The sequence below is a fragment of the Xenopus tropicalis genome, chromosome 8 (assembly GCF_000004195.4).
Source record: "Xenopus tropicalis strain Nigerian chromosome 8, UCB_Xtro_10.0, whole genome shotgun sequence".
NCBI lineage: Eukaryota > Metazoa > Chordata > Amphibia > Anura > Pipidae > Xenopus > Xenopus tropicalis.
In genome coordinates, this window is record NC_030684.2 from 21,218,815 (window position 1) to 21,230,111 (window position 11,297).

At 45.7% G+C, this 11,297-nt stretch overlaps 1 long non-coding RNA gene across 9 annotated transcripts in view; it reads right to left on the reverse strand.

The window, feature by feature from the left end:
- LOC108645164 overlaps positions 1 to 10,873 on the reverse strand; it is a 455,446-nt gene extending 444,573 nt beyond the window's left edge. For 3 of the 9 annotated variants that reach the window (XR_004219631.1, XR_004219628.1, XR_004219630.1), the window contains exons 1-3: positions 10,746 to 10,872; positions 8,973 to 9,209; positions 7,213 to 7,290 (exon numbers count right to left, since the gene is read on the reverse strand). This is a non-coding gene — a long non-coding RNA (uncharacterized LOC108645164). Of the gene's footprint in view, positions 1 to 7,212; positions 7,291 to 8,972; positions 9,210 to 10,745 lie in introns of all 9 variants that reach the window. The other 6 variants (XR_004219632.1, XR_004219633.1, XR_004219629.1 and 3 more) reach the window with 4 other exon arrangements.
- Positions 10,874 to 11,297: the final 424 nt, after the last annotated feature.

Genomic DNA, 11,297 nt, shown 5'->3' on the forward strand with positions numbered 1-11,297 from the left:
TTTAAAGCCCCACTTTCTATCCCGTGTACCTGTGTAGCATAGCATTAGTGGTGTAGCCATATATTTATTTGCCCCCACTTTTCTTCCGTGTTACCTGTGCCAGTGCATGCATTAGTGTGTAGCCATATTATTTTTAGCCCCCACTTTTCTGCCCCGTGTACCTGTGTCAAGCAATCCAGCATTATGTGTAGCCATAATATTTATTTTAGCCCCCACTTTCTGCCCCGTGTACCTTGTCAGCATCGCGATTAGTGTGTAGCATATATTTTTTAGCCCCATTTCCCCATGCGTGACCTGTGCAGTATCAGCATTAGTGTGTAGCCATAATATTTATTTAGCCCCACTTTCTATCCGTGTACCTGTGCAGCATCAAGCATTAGTGTGTAGCCATATATATTTATTTAGCCCCCACTTTCTATCCCGTGTACCTGTGCCAGTATCAGGCATTAGTGTGTAGAATATATTTTATTTAGCCCCCACTTTTAATCCCGTGTACCTGTGCCAGCATCCAGCATTAGTGTGTAGCATATATTTATTTAGCCCCCACTTTCTATCCCGTGTACCTGTGTTAGCACAGCATTAGTGTGTAGCCATATTTTATTTAGCCCCACTTTCTATCCGTGTACCTGTGCCAGTATGCGCATTAGTGTGTAGCCATATATTAAATTTAGCCCCACCATCTCCCGTGTACTGTGCCAGCATCAAGCATTAGTGTGTAGCCATATATTTATTTAGCCCCACTTTCCATCCCGTGTACCTGTGCCAGATCAGCATTAGTGTAGCCATAATTTATTTAGCCCCCCTTTCCCCGTGTACTGTGTCAGCATCCAGCATTAGTGTGTAGCCATATATTTATTTAGCCCCCACTTTCTTGCCCCGTGTACCTGTGCCAGCATCCAGCATTAGTGTGTAGCCATATATTTATTTAGCCCCCACTTTCCATCCCGTGTACCTGTGCCAGCATAGCATTAGTGTGTAGCCATATATTTATTTAGGCCCCCACTTTCTGCCCGTGTACCTGTGCCAGCATCCAGCATTAGTGTGTAGCCATATATTTATTTAGCCCCCACTTTCCTTCATCGTGTAACCTGTGACGCATCCAGCATTAGTGTGAAGCCATATATTTATTTGGCCCCCACTTTCTGCCCGTGTACCTGTGCAGCATCACATTAGTTGTAGCCATATATTTATTTAGCCCCCACTTTCATCCCGTGTACCTGTGCCAGCATCCAGCATTAGTGTGAGGCCATATATTTTATTTAGCCCCCCACTTTCCCCGTGTACCTGTGCAGCATCAGCATTAGTGTGTAGCCATATATTTAATTTAGCCCCACTTTCTCCCGTGTACCTGTGCCAGCATCCAGCATTAGTGGTGTACCATATATTTATTTAGCCCACTTTCATCCGTGTACCTGTGCCAGCATCCAGCATTAGTGTGTAGCCATATATTTATTTAGCCCCACTTTCTATCCCCGTGTACCTGTGCCAGTATGCAGCATTAGTGTGTAGCCATATATTTTATTTAGCCCCCACTTTCTCCCGTGGTACCTGTGCACATCACAGCATTAGTGTGTAGGCCATATATTTTTAGCCCCACTTTCTGCCTGTGTCCAGTGCCAGCATCATTAGTGTGTAGCGCATATATTTTATTTAGCCCCACTTTCTGCCCCGTGTACCTGTGTAGCATCCAGCATTAGTGGTGTAGCATATATTTATTTAGCCCCACTTTCCATCCCGTGTACCTGTGCCAGATCGCATTAGTGTGTAGCCATTATTTATTTAGCCCCCACTTTCTCCCGTGTACCTGTGTGCAGCATCCAGCATTAGTGTGTAGCATATATTTATTTAGCCCCCACTTTCTATGCCCGTGTACCTATGCAGCATCCAGCATTAGTGTGTAGCCATATATTTATTTAGGCCCCGCACTTTCTATCCCGTGTACCTGTGCCAGTATCAGCATTAGTGTGTAGGCCATATATTTATTTAGCCCCACTTTCTATCGCCGTGTACCTGTTGAGCATCCAGCATTAGTGTGTAGCCATATATTTATTTAGCCCCCACTTTCTATCCGTGTACTGTGTAGCATATGCATTAGTGTGTAGCCATAATATTTATTTAGCCCACTTCCTACTCCCCGTGTACCTGTGCCGATGCTGCATTAGTGTGTAGCCATATATTATTTAGCCCCACTTTCTGCCCCGTGTACCTGTGTCAGCATCCAGCATTAGTGTGTAGCCATATATTTATTTGAGCCCCACTTTCTCACGTGTACCTGTGACGGCATCCAGCATTAGTGTGAGCATAATTTTATTTAGCCCCACTTTTCTGCCCGTGTACCTGTGCCAGCATCAACATTAGTTTGTAGCCATATATTTATTTAGCCCCACACTTTCCATCCCGTGTACCTGTGCCAGCATCAGCATTAGTGTGTAGCCATATATTTATTTAGCCCCACTTTTGCCCCGTGTACCTGTGTCAGTCCATGCATTAGTGTGTAGCCATATATTTATTTTAGCCCCACTTTCTATCCCCGTGTACCTGTGTCAGCATCAGCATTAGTGTGTAGCCATATATTTTTTTAGCCCCACTTTCTATCCGTGTACTGTGCCAGCATCAAGCATTAGTGTGTAGCCATATATTTATTTTAGCCCCGCATTTCATGCCCGTGTACCTGTGCCAGCATCGCAGCATTAGTGTGTAGCCATATATTTATTTAGCCCCCACTTTCTGCCCTGTGTACCAGTTGCCAGCATTAGTGTGTAGCGCATATATTTATTTAGCCCCACTTTCCATCCCGTGTACCTGTGCAGCATCAGCATTAGTGTGTAGCCATATATATTATAGCCCCCACTTTCCTGCCCCGTGTACCTGTGTTAGCATCATGGCATTAGTGTGTAGCCATATATTTTATTTAGCCCCCACTTTCTATCTACACCCGTGTACTGTGTAGTATGCTGCATTTAGTGTGTAGCATATTTAATTTAGCCCCCACTTTCTGCCGCCGTGTACCTTAGTGATGCAGCATTCTGCTGTAGATCCATATTTTTATATAGTAGCCCCCACTTCTATCAGTGACGGTGCAACATCCTCTCCCTACTATACCTGCTATCCCAGCCCAGTCCCTTCCAGAGGCGTATTATCGCCCCTGCTACTATAGGCAATAAACCATTCTCCTCCTACTTATAGCATGCTTATCCCAGCAGCCCAGTCCCCCGTTCCCCAAGAGCCTATTATACCGCCTGCTACTATAGGCACCATGCGTCTCTACTATAGGCGTGTGCACAGCCCAGTCCTTCCGCAGAAGGCTGATTATCCCCAACTGCCTACTATAGGCACCATCTTCTCCTAATATATCCTGCTATCGCACAGCGCCCAGTGCTTCCGCAGAGGCTATTATCCACCACTGTTACTATGGCCCACCTGCTCTCCGCTATTATAGCCTGTATCATCCACAGCACAGTCCTTCCCAGAGGCTATTATCCCCCACTGCTACTTAATAGGCAGCCATCTGCTCCCATATTATACCTGCTATCCATCAGCCCCAGTCCTTCCAGAGGCTATTATCCGCACTGCTACTATAGGCAAACCATCTCTCGCTACTGATATCTGCTATCCCACAGCCCAGTCCCGTTCCCGAGGCTATTATCCCGCCCTGGCTACTATAAGGCACATCTCTCCCTATTATGAACCGTGCTATCCAGAACCACAGCCACACAGGTCCTCCCAGAGGCTATTAATACCCCAAGTATGATATATATTCACAAAGGACACATTTTCCAAAGGTTAAAATGGGTAGGTATATCATTCTACTTTCTCGGTTGGCAATTCAGCATCTCAAATGACCAAGGCGTAGGGCTGTAAAATGGGCTGTGCATTAAAAATAAGGCCTCAGTTCTTAACTCAGGAGTGAAAAGGAAATACGGCTGTAACTCACCCTTGAAAACAAATATTTAGTCATTTTCAGTATGGCAAAGTCCCCAAATGCTACTTCCCTAACCAAAAAAAAACCCTTAAGTAAACATTGCTTGGCTAAATGTTATTTAATTAGATGCTTGTGTTTCAAATATAAATGTATTTCTACACACACTTTGCATATGATACACAATCAGAATGTTATATGTGAGTGTGTGTGAGTGTAGATGTCTTCACACAGAAGAGGAAATCGCTGGTGCTGCTACTTTCCCGGGATCCCCATTACTAACAAGGCAGGGCATTATCAGTTTTTAGCAAGGAGTCAAAATGTATTTGCCCCATGTGCTGTAGGCCTAAGGGTAGGGACCTACACTGACAATAGGGAGTTGGGGCTTTAGCAGCCAAACTGGGGGTATAGGACCTGCATTCCAGGGGATTTGTTTGGCCAATGATGGAGTTTAAGTCATCCTGTTAAGGACAAAAACTAGAATTTGTTTAATTTTTAGATAATGCTAGAATGTGACAAGGCAGGGCAGCCAATGTGTACATTCCTACTGTAAGGATATATATACACACACTATCTGCCTTGTTGGTTATGGTTCCAATAGACAGATGCACAGCTTAACTATTACTCTGTTTAAATACTAATAACACACAGAATCTGGCCCTTTAACACATCAACCCATACCAACCACTACAAGATTTGCAATATTTGGACTTTACTAGACAGTCTCATAATAACCTATAAGCAGAATAGTCACTGTAACTCCCATGATGCTACTATATAGGATAAAGATAATCACAATATCCCCCAGATACACACACATATGGCAGTACAACCAGACACACGTGAAAGTGCCCTGGGCCCAAAGCATATAAGAAGCACACACTTGTTGTAGGTTTTGGGACATGTTTTTGGGAAACCTGCAGCTTTTTTTTAAGCATCTTGGCAACGCTAAAGTATAATAAAGCAGAACGTACCTTTGCATTGCCTGCTCTTTCCCATTAATACTATGTACCATGGATATAATATATTGCCCTAAGCTGGATGCAGGGTACTGGGAGTTGTAGCACCAAAGCCAGCTGGACCTGCAGGACCATTCGTGTGTGTTCCCTCAAGCACAAAAGCTTCCTGCTCAGCAGCAGCAGGGCTGGAACTGGGGATAGGCAGAAGAGACATGTGTCTAGGGCGCAAAGGTGTGGGGTACCAGGACACCTACCTCTTCTGCCTGGCTACCCCTAGGAGGCCTCACGCATCGCTCACTGGCCCCCATGATGCTCATCCCCTCTTCCTGCTGCGTGTCACTGTGGGAGCAAACGCACACATGCTGTGGGGCAGGGAGATGAAAGAACTTTGCCTTGGGTGCGCCTGTGACTTGGCCCGGCCATGTTTATTTTTAAGCATGAAGCACACAATTGTAACTTTCAAATTCACCTGTTTCAGGCAGGGGCGTAACTAGGGGTAGGAAGAAGAGGCAGCTGCCTAGGGTGCAGCAATTGGGGGGGGGTGCCAGACAGGAGCCTCTCCTGCCTACCCCTAGTCCGCTCACTTTAGTCATTGCCCCCCGCCGCTTGCCATTACACGGTGGGGGTAATGATCTTGCATTGCGACCCCCCTCCCCACAGGGCTCACGGGAGGGGGTTGGAAAGGTTGCCTACCGGGTTGCCTAGGGCAACGGGTCAGCTTGGCCCGCCTCTGGTTTCAGGTAGGGTTGCCACCTGTCTGGTCTTGACCAAGACAGTCCAGTTTTCAGAAGGGCTGTCTGGGTCAAAACTGTCTGCCCGATTTTCCCATTTTGGAAAACCGGGCAGGACTCACTGATATTGATGTTGCAACTGACCTATTGCTGATAACCATGTCATAGCCCCACCCCAGTCACCCCTTCCCCCCCGAGAAGTCACCACCCCGCCCCCGTGACATCACACCCCACCCGGTGACATCACACCCCACCCCCTGCATGGAGATAGGAGAACGGCAGAAGGTGGTAACCCTAGTTTCAGGGTAGTACAGCCACAAATGTCTTAGGGAAGCTATGGGGGCCCCCAATGAGATCTTTGCCCTGAGACAAATAATACCTTAAATCAGCTTTGGGGTTCTGAAAATCTTTTATGTCTGCTCTTAAATATTTTGTGCAGATTTGCCATAGCTTTTCTCCATCTGCTGAGATCACTAGTGCTGTTGCCGCTGGAGTCTAGCAGGATCCAGAGATACGTGCAATACAACCCTCTTTGGTATCTTCCTTTTAAGGTCTTAAGATATAGATGAACTTCCAGTCCAATGAGTTTTCCAAACTTGCTGGCGTATCCCAAGCAACACTTTCATATCACCATCTTGCAGGACGTTAAACAGTTTAGCTGGAATTCCATCATATCCTGCAGTTTGGGTTTTAGCAATGCTTTCTATGGTTCTTTCAACTTCACTTTGCTAAACGTCAAACTCCAAATCAGTAAAACTACTGTAAACTCAACAAAGATATTGGGGTGTTTCATACACATTCGAATTCTTCTGTGTAATCCAAGTTGTAACCATACTTACTTTTTACAAGACCAGGTTTAGCCTGGAATCGTTGCGTGCAAGTATATAGGTAGATAATGCGAAGAAAGGATCCATCAAACTGTTGATGCCAAAACAAATGGGTGCTCCTACACTGACCGGACAATACGTGTGGGGATTTGAAACTGATCACTGCTTCATGTGCTTCCTGCTGGCATTCCATTTCCAAAGAGGGCATCGTTAGCAATACTACCAAGTACAGGTATAGGACCCGTTATCCAGAATTCTTGGGACCAAAGGTATTCTGGATAAGGAGTCTTTCCGTAATTTGGATCTCCATACCTTAGGTCTACTATAAAATCAATGAAACATTAATCAAACCCATCAGGATTGTTTTGCATCCAATAAAGATTATTTATATCTTAGTTGGGACCAATTACAAGATGCTGTTTTTTTATTACTACAGAGAAAACAGAAATCAGTTTTAAAATTCTGAATTATTTGATTAAAATGGAGTCTATGGGAGACGGGCTTTTCTGTAATTCAGAGCTTTCTGGTTAATGGGTTTCTGGATTAGGGATCCCATTACTGTATCAGGAATTCGAACCCCATATTTTTAATATGATGTGGAAATGTTATTTATAAATAGTTGATTTGTGTATTCTTACCTGAATGGAATGTATCAGGCCCGCCCTACTGAGACATATTGATGCAATTCAGCAGTTTAATTAAAATTAAGTGCCATCATTTGTCAGACATTCCCTTGGGTTATTTTTCTATAGGGAAAATATTAGTAAAAGTCTTACTGTTCAAATGGAGACAGCCATTCCCTTTCAGTCCCCTGCCGCCAATGAAAAGCAAGGAATATCCCTTTATTCATAACTCTACAGACAAAAGGAAGGTTTATTAGTAAAGTCAGATTCATTTCTCTCCTCCTCATACCCAAATATACATTCAACGGAGTGAGCTTTGGAATATTTGGGTTTAGTAACAATACATTGGGTTTAGTTTGTGAGTTTCTGCCCTACACACTACAGGCTTTTGCGTGTTTGTGATACACACGTGTCGCTTTATGCTCCTCGTTGGCAGCTCATTTTGTAGCTTCATTGTCTGGAAATGCATTGGATCCCAAAACAACAGAGCAGTTTTCTCTGAAGGGGGCGCAGTGCCAGGCACACAATCGCACACATCATGTAAAGCCCCAGTGTGCCCATTTTGTCTATTAGTGTAATTAAGGTTCAAACTGAAGAATGCAGAGGAACATAGGTGCCTTGCACTCTATTCCTGGTCTATGGAAAATGGAAAGTCAGGGGCTCCTTCCTCCCTGCTGTTTATTTTCTGCAAAGAAATCATGTATAATAGAGGGGCCTAATTATTATTACTATTTATATAGTGCTATTGTTCTCTGTAGCACATTACAGAGTAAGGGGACACTAATACAAGCCCATAGGGTTTGCATATACAGAACAATGGGAAGGGAGCAAGATAGCAGCTCCCAGTAGGTATCAGAATAGCCCTCAATAGTAAGAAATCCAAGTCCGACTTGGGACTCCTCCAGTTACATGGGAGTAGGAGAAACAATAGGTTAGCTGAAAGCAGTCACCAATATTACAGCTACAAATACATTTGTTGGTTCAAGAATAAAATGTTAAATGGCAGAGTGTATTTTTTCCAGAGCATTAGCCATTGTTATAACTCTGTCAAAATGTTCGGGCATCATAAATAAGCCTAATTTCTAGTAAAAGATATAACAGAAGAGTTTAGAATTCAGATGTTTACATCCCTATTATAAATAACCTGTGATTGGCTGTATTTCTCGTCAATCTGCTGACAATCGTGCCCGGTTTTCAGACGTCTAAAAACCGGGCAGCCATGTAAAAACTGCGCCGTCTGGTTCAAAACTAGACAAGTGGCAACCCTATCCCCAGATTTAAAGAGCCAGTAACATTAAAAAAGTGTTTTTTCCCAATACAAGTTTTCATCCGTTAATCTAGCTCCTGCAAAATAAACCTTAACATAAACATCATTAAAAAACCCAGACCCACTGCAGAAATACCAACTATCACTTCATTAACCCAAGACTTGCCAGTAAAATCACTGCCGAAATAGCAAATGAGCTGTTAACCCCAGTAAGAATAATGGATTCATGAAAACAAAAAAACAAAAAAGATAGTTATACTGGATTTGGCCCCAGTTCCAAATCACAATGTTCACCCAAGACTCCAACAAAGAATATTATAAGGCAAGCCAAGGGCCAAGATAAAGGCATAAGGCATAAAACAAGGCACACAATTTAATAAAATAAAAACTAATTTGCAGCACAATAAAACAGGTGGGAGGGAAGTACAAGACCAGAAATCATGATTCCCAGGCAATTACAACATCATAACAATCAATTATAAAAACAAACAGACCAATTACTGACTTTCTACTCAACTGTGGCTCATGATTGCACAGTAATCAGTTGGTGTATTTTTACAATTCATGGATAATAAAGCAGGAGCAGGTAAGGAGTAAAACCGGGGGGTGAGGAGCCACTGACTGTGTGACCCTCTCCCTGACTTACTACTTGAAGAATCTGGAGGGAGCAGGAGGTGCCGACTAGATAGAGGAGCCGAATTTCCAAAAGCTCTGGTGGTGTTGCAGGGCAGTGAGGCAGGCAGTTCTACGGCAGCTGGTGGTGTTACAGGGCAGTGAGGCAGGCAGTTCTACGGCAGCTGGTGGTGTTGCAGGGCAGTGAGGCAGGCAGTTCTACGGCAGCTGGTGGTGTTCCTTCGCTGCACTAATAGGGCAGTGCGTTGAGCTGTAGGAGGAATTTGGTTTTTGACAAAAAATTATAGTTGCGGTGAACAGTAAGAAATGTAGGTGTTAATATAGGTGGGGTTAGTTCCCAGAATGTGATTTGTCGGTCAGCCTTTAAGGCTGATGCCAGACGAGGATTAGGGCGGATATTTTCGGCAAGCGAAAAAGCGATTGCTGAAAATACCGCCCTACGCCTCCTACATGTGCCTGCACCCGAATGAATGGAATACGCTCTGGTGCAGGCACATGTAGCCGAAATACGCATAAAAACACGAGACTTTCAAACTCTGATGTACTGATGTAGAGAATACTATTTTGAGACAATTTACAACTGTCTGGCTGGTGTGCCAGGCACGGACTCCAGTTTATACAGAGAGAAATGGTGCCCAAAAAATGCCACTGTGACATTATCACATTATCAGATACTGAAAAATAAACCAAATAAAGTGCATTAAATAACCAAGAGCAGTATTTAACCAGAACTGTAGCATAGTATCTGAATCCTGAAACAGTGAAGCGTGTAAATAAAAACTGAGCAGCGAGCATTAAATACTGTGGGGATACTGACCCAAGGCAGAGCTTGTGCTGAGGTCCCTGTTATCGTAGCAACAAACCTCTATGTCTGTGTCATGTTAAACACATGCAGTCAGATCCAGTGAATCACATAGAAGTCACTTTACCCAGTGAGGGGCACGGACGTCACATTACATGGCATCATTTATGGCCCATTTGAGTGGCTGAGAGTCAGAGTATGGGAGGAGTTGCCCCCAGGGTTTGACTGGGGAGTGCAGGGCCCACCGGGCTTCTGCCTCGGGGCCCCTGCACCCCCCAATGGTCCCCGCCGCCTTCACCCCCCCTCCCGCAGAGGCCCCCAGCACCTGTCCAACCTCCTCCTCGAGCACCCTATATCAAACTTACCTGAAGCGCGTTGGGGGAGGGAGACCAGTGGATCAGCGGAGGACCTGCAGAGATTGGGTATAGGCCGACGGGGCCCACCGGGTTTTTTCCCAGTACCCCGGTGGCCCAGTCGGACACTGGTTGCCTCTGCTGGCAAAATGTACAGCAACCAGTCTGTAAGGGCACAGCCTCCCCATTCAGCCACAAACTACAGAGTGAGCAGAACAGTGTCCCCATCAGTAACAGGGGTACTGCCCAGCCACAGGGCTCACACTCGGGGCTAAGTCCCCAACAGTGGATCTATGCTGGTTAACAGGGTCGGTCTTATCAACTGAAGGGCCCAATTGGGGAAATTTGTCACGGCCCCCCAGATAGGGTTGCCACCTTTCTCTTTAGATAGGCCCAGACAGGACTGGGGGAGTGACATCAGGGGACGGGCGCTGTGACGCAAAGGGGCAGATGTGGTGAAACAGGGGGCAGGCATGGTGATGTAAGGGGGTGTGTCAATAACATGTAGGGGCGGGATAAACCCTAGCACACTGTGATTGGCTGTATTTCTTGTCAATTACAGCAGGAGCAGGTAAGGAGTATAACCGGGGGGTGAGGAGCCACTGACTGTGTGACCCTCTCCCTGACTTACTACTTGAAGAATCTGGAGGGAGCGGGAGGTGCCGACTAGATAGAGGAGCCGATGCCGAATCTCCAAAGGTTCTGGTGGTGTTGCAGGGCAGTGAGAGACAGTTCTACGGCAGCTGGTGGTGTTGAAGGGCAGTGAGACAGTTCTACGGCAGCTGGTAGTGTTGCAGGGCAGTGAGACAGTTCTACGGCAGCTGGTGGTGTTGCAGGGCAGTGAGACAGTTCTACGGCAGCTGGTGGTGTTGCAGGGCAGTGAGAGACAGTTCTACGCCAGCTGGTGGTGTTGCAGGGCAGTGAGAGACAGTTCTACGGCAGCTGGTGGTGTTGCAGGGCAGTGAGAGACAGTTCTACGGCAGCTGGTGGTGTTGCAGGGCAGTGAGAGACAGTTCTACGGCAGCTGGTGGTGTTGCAGGGCAGTGAGAGACAGTTCTACGGCAGCTGGTGGTGTTGCAGGGCAGTGAGAGACAGTTCTACGGCAGCTGGTGGTGTTGCAGGGCAGTGAGACAGTTCTACGGCAGCTGGTGGTGTTGCAGGGCAGTGAGAGACAGTTCTACGG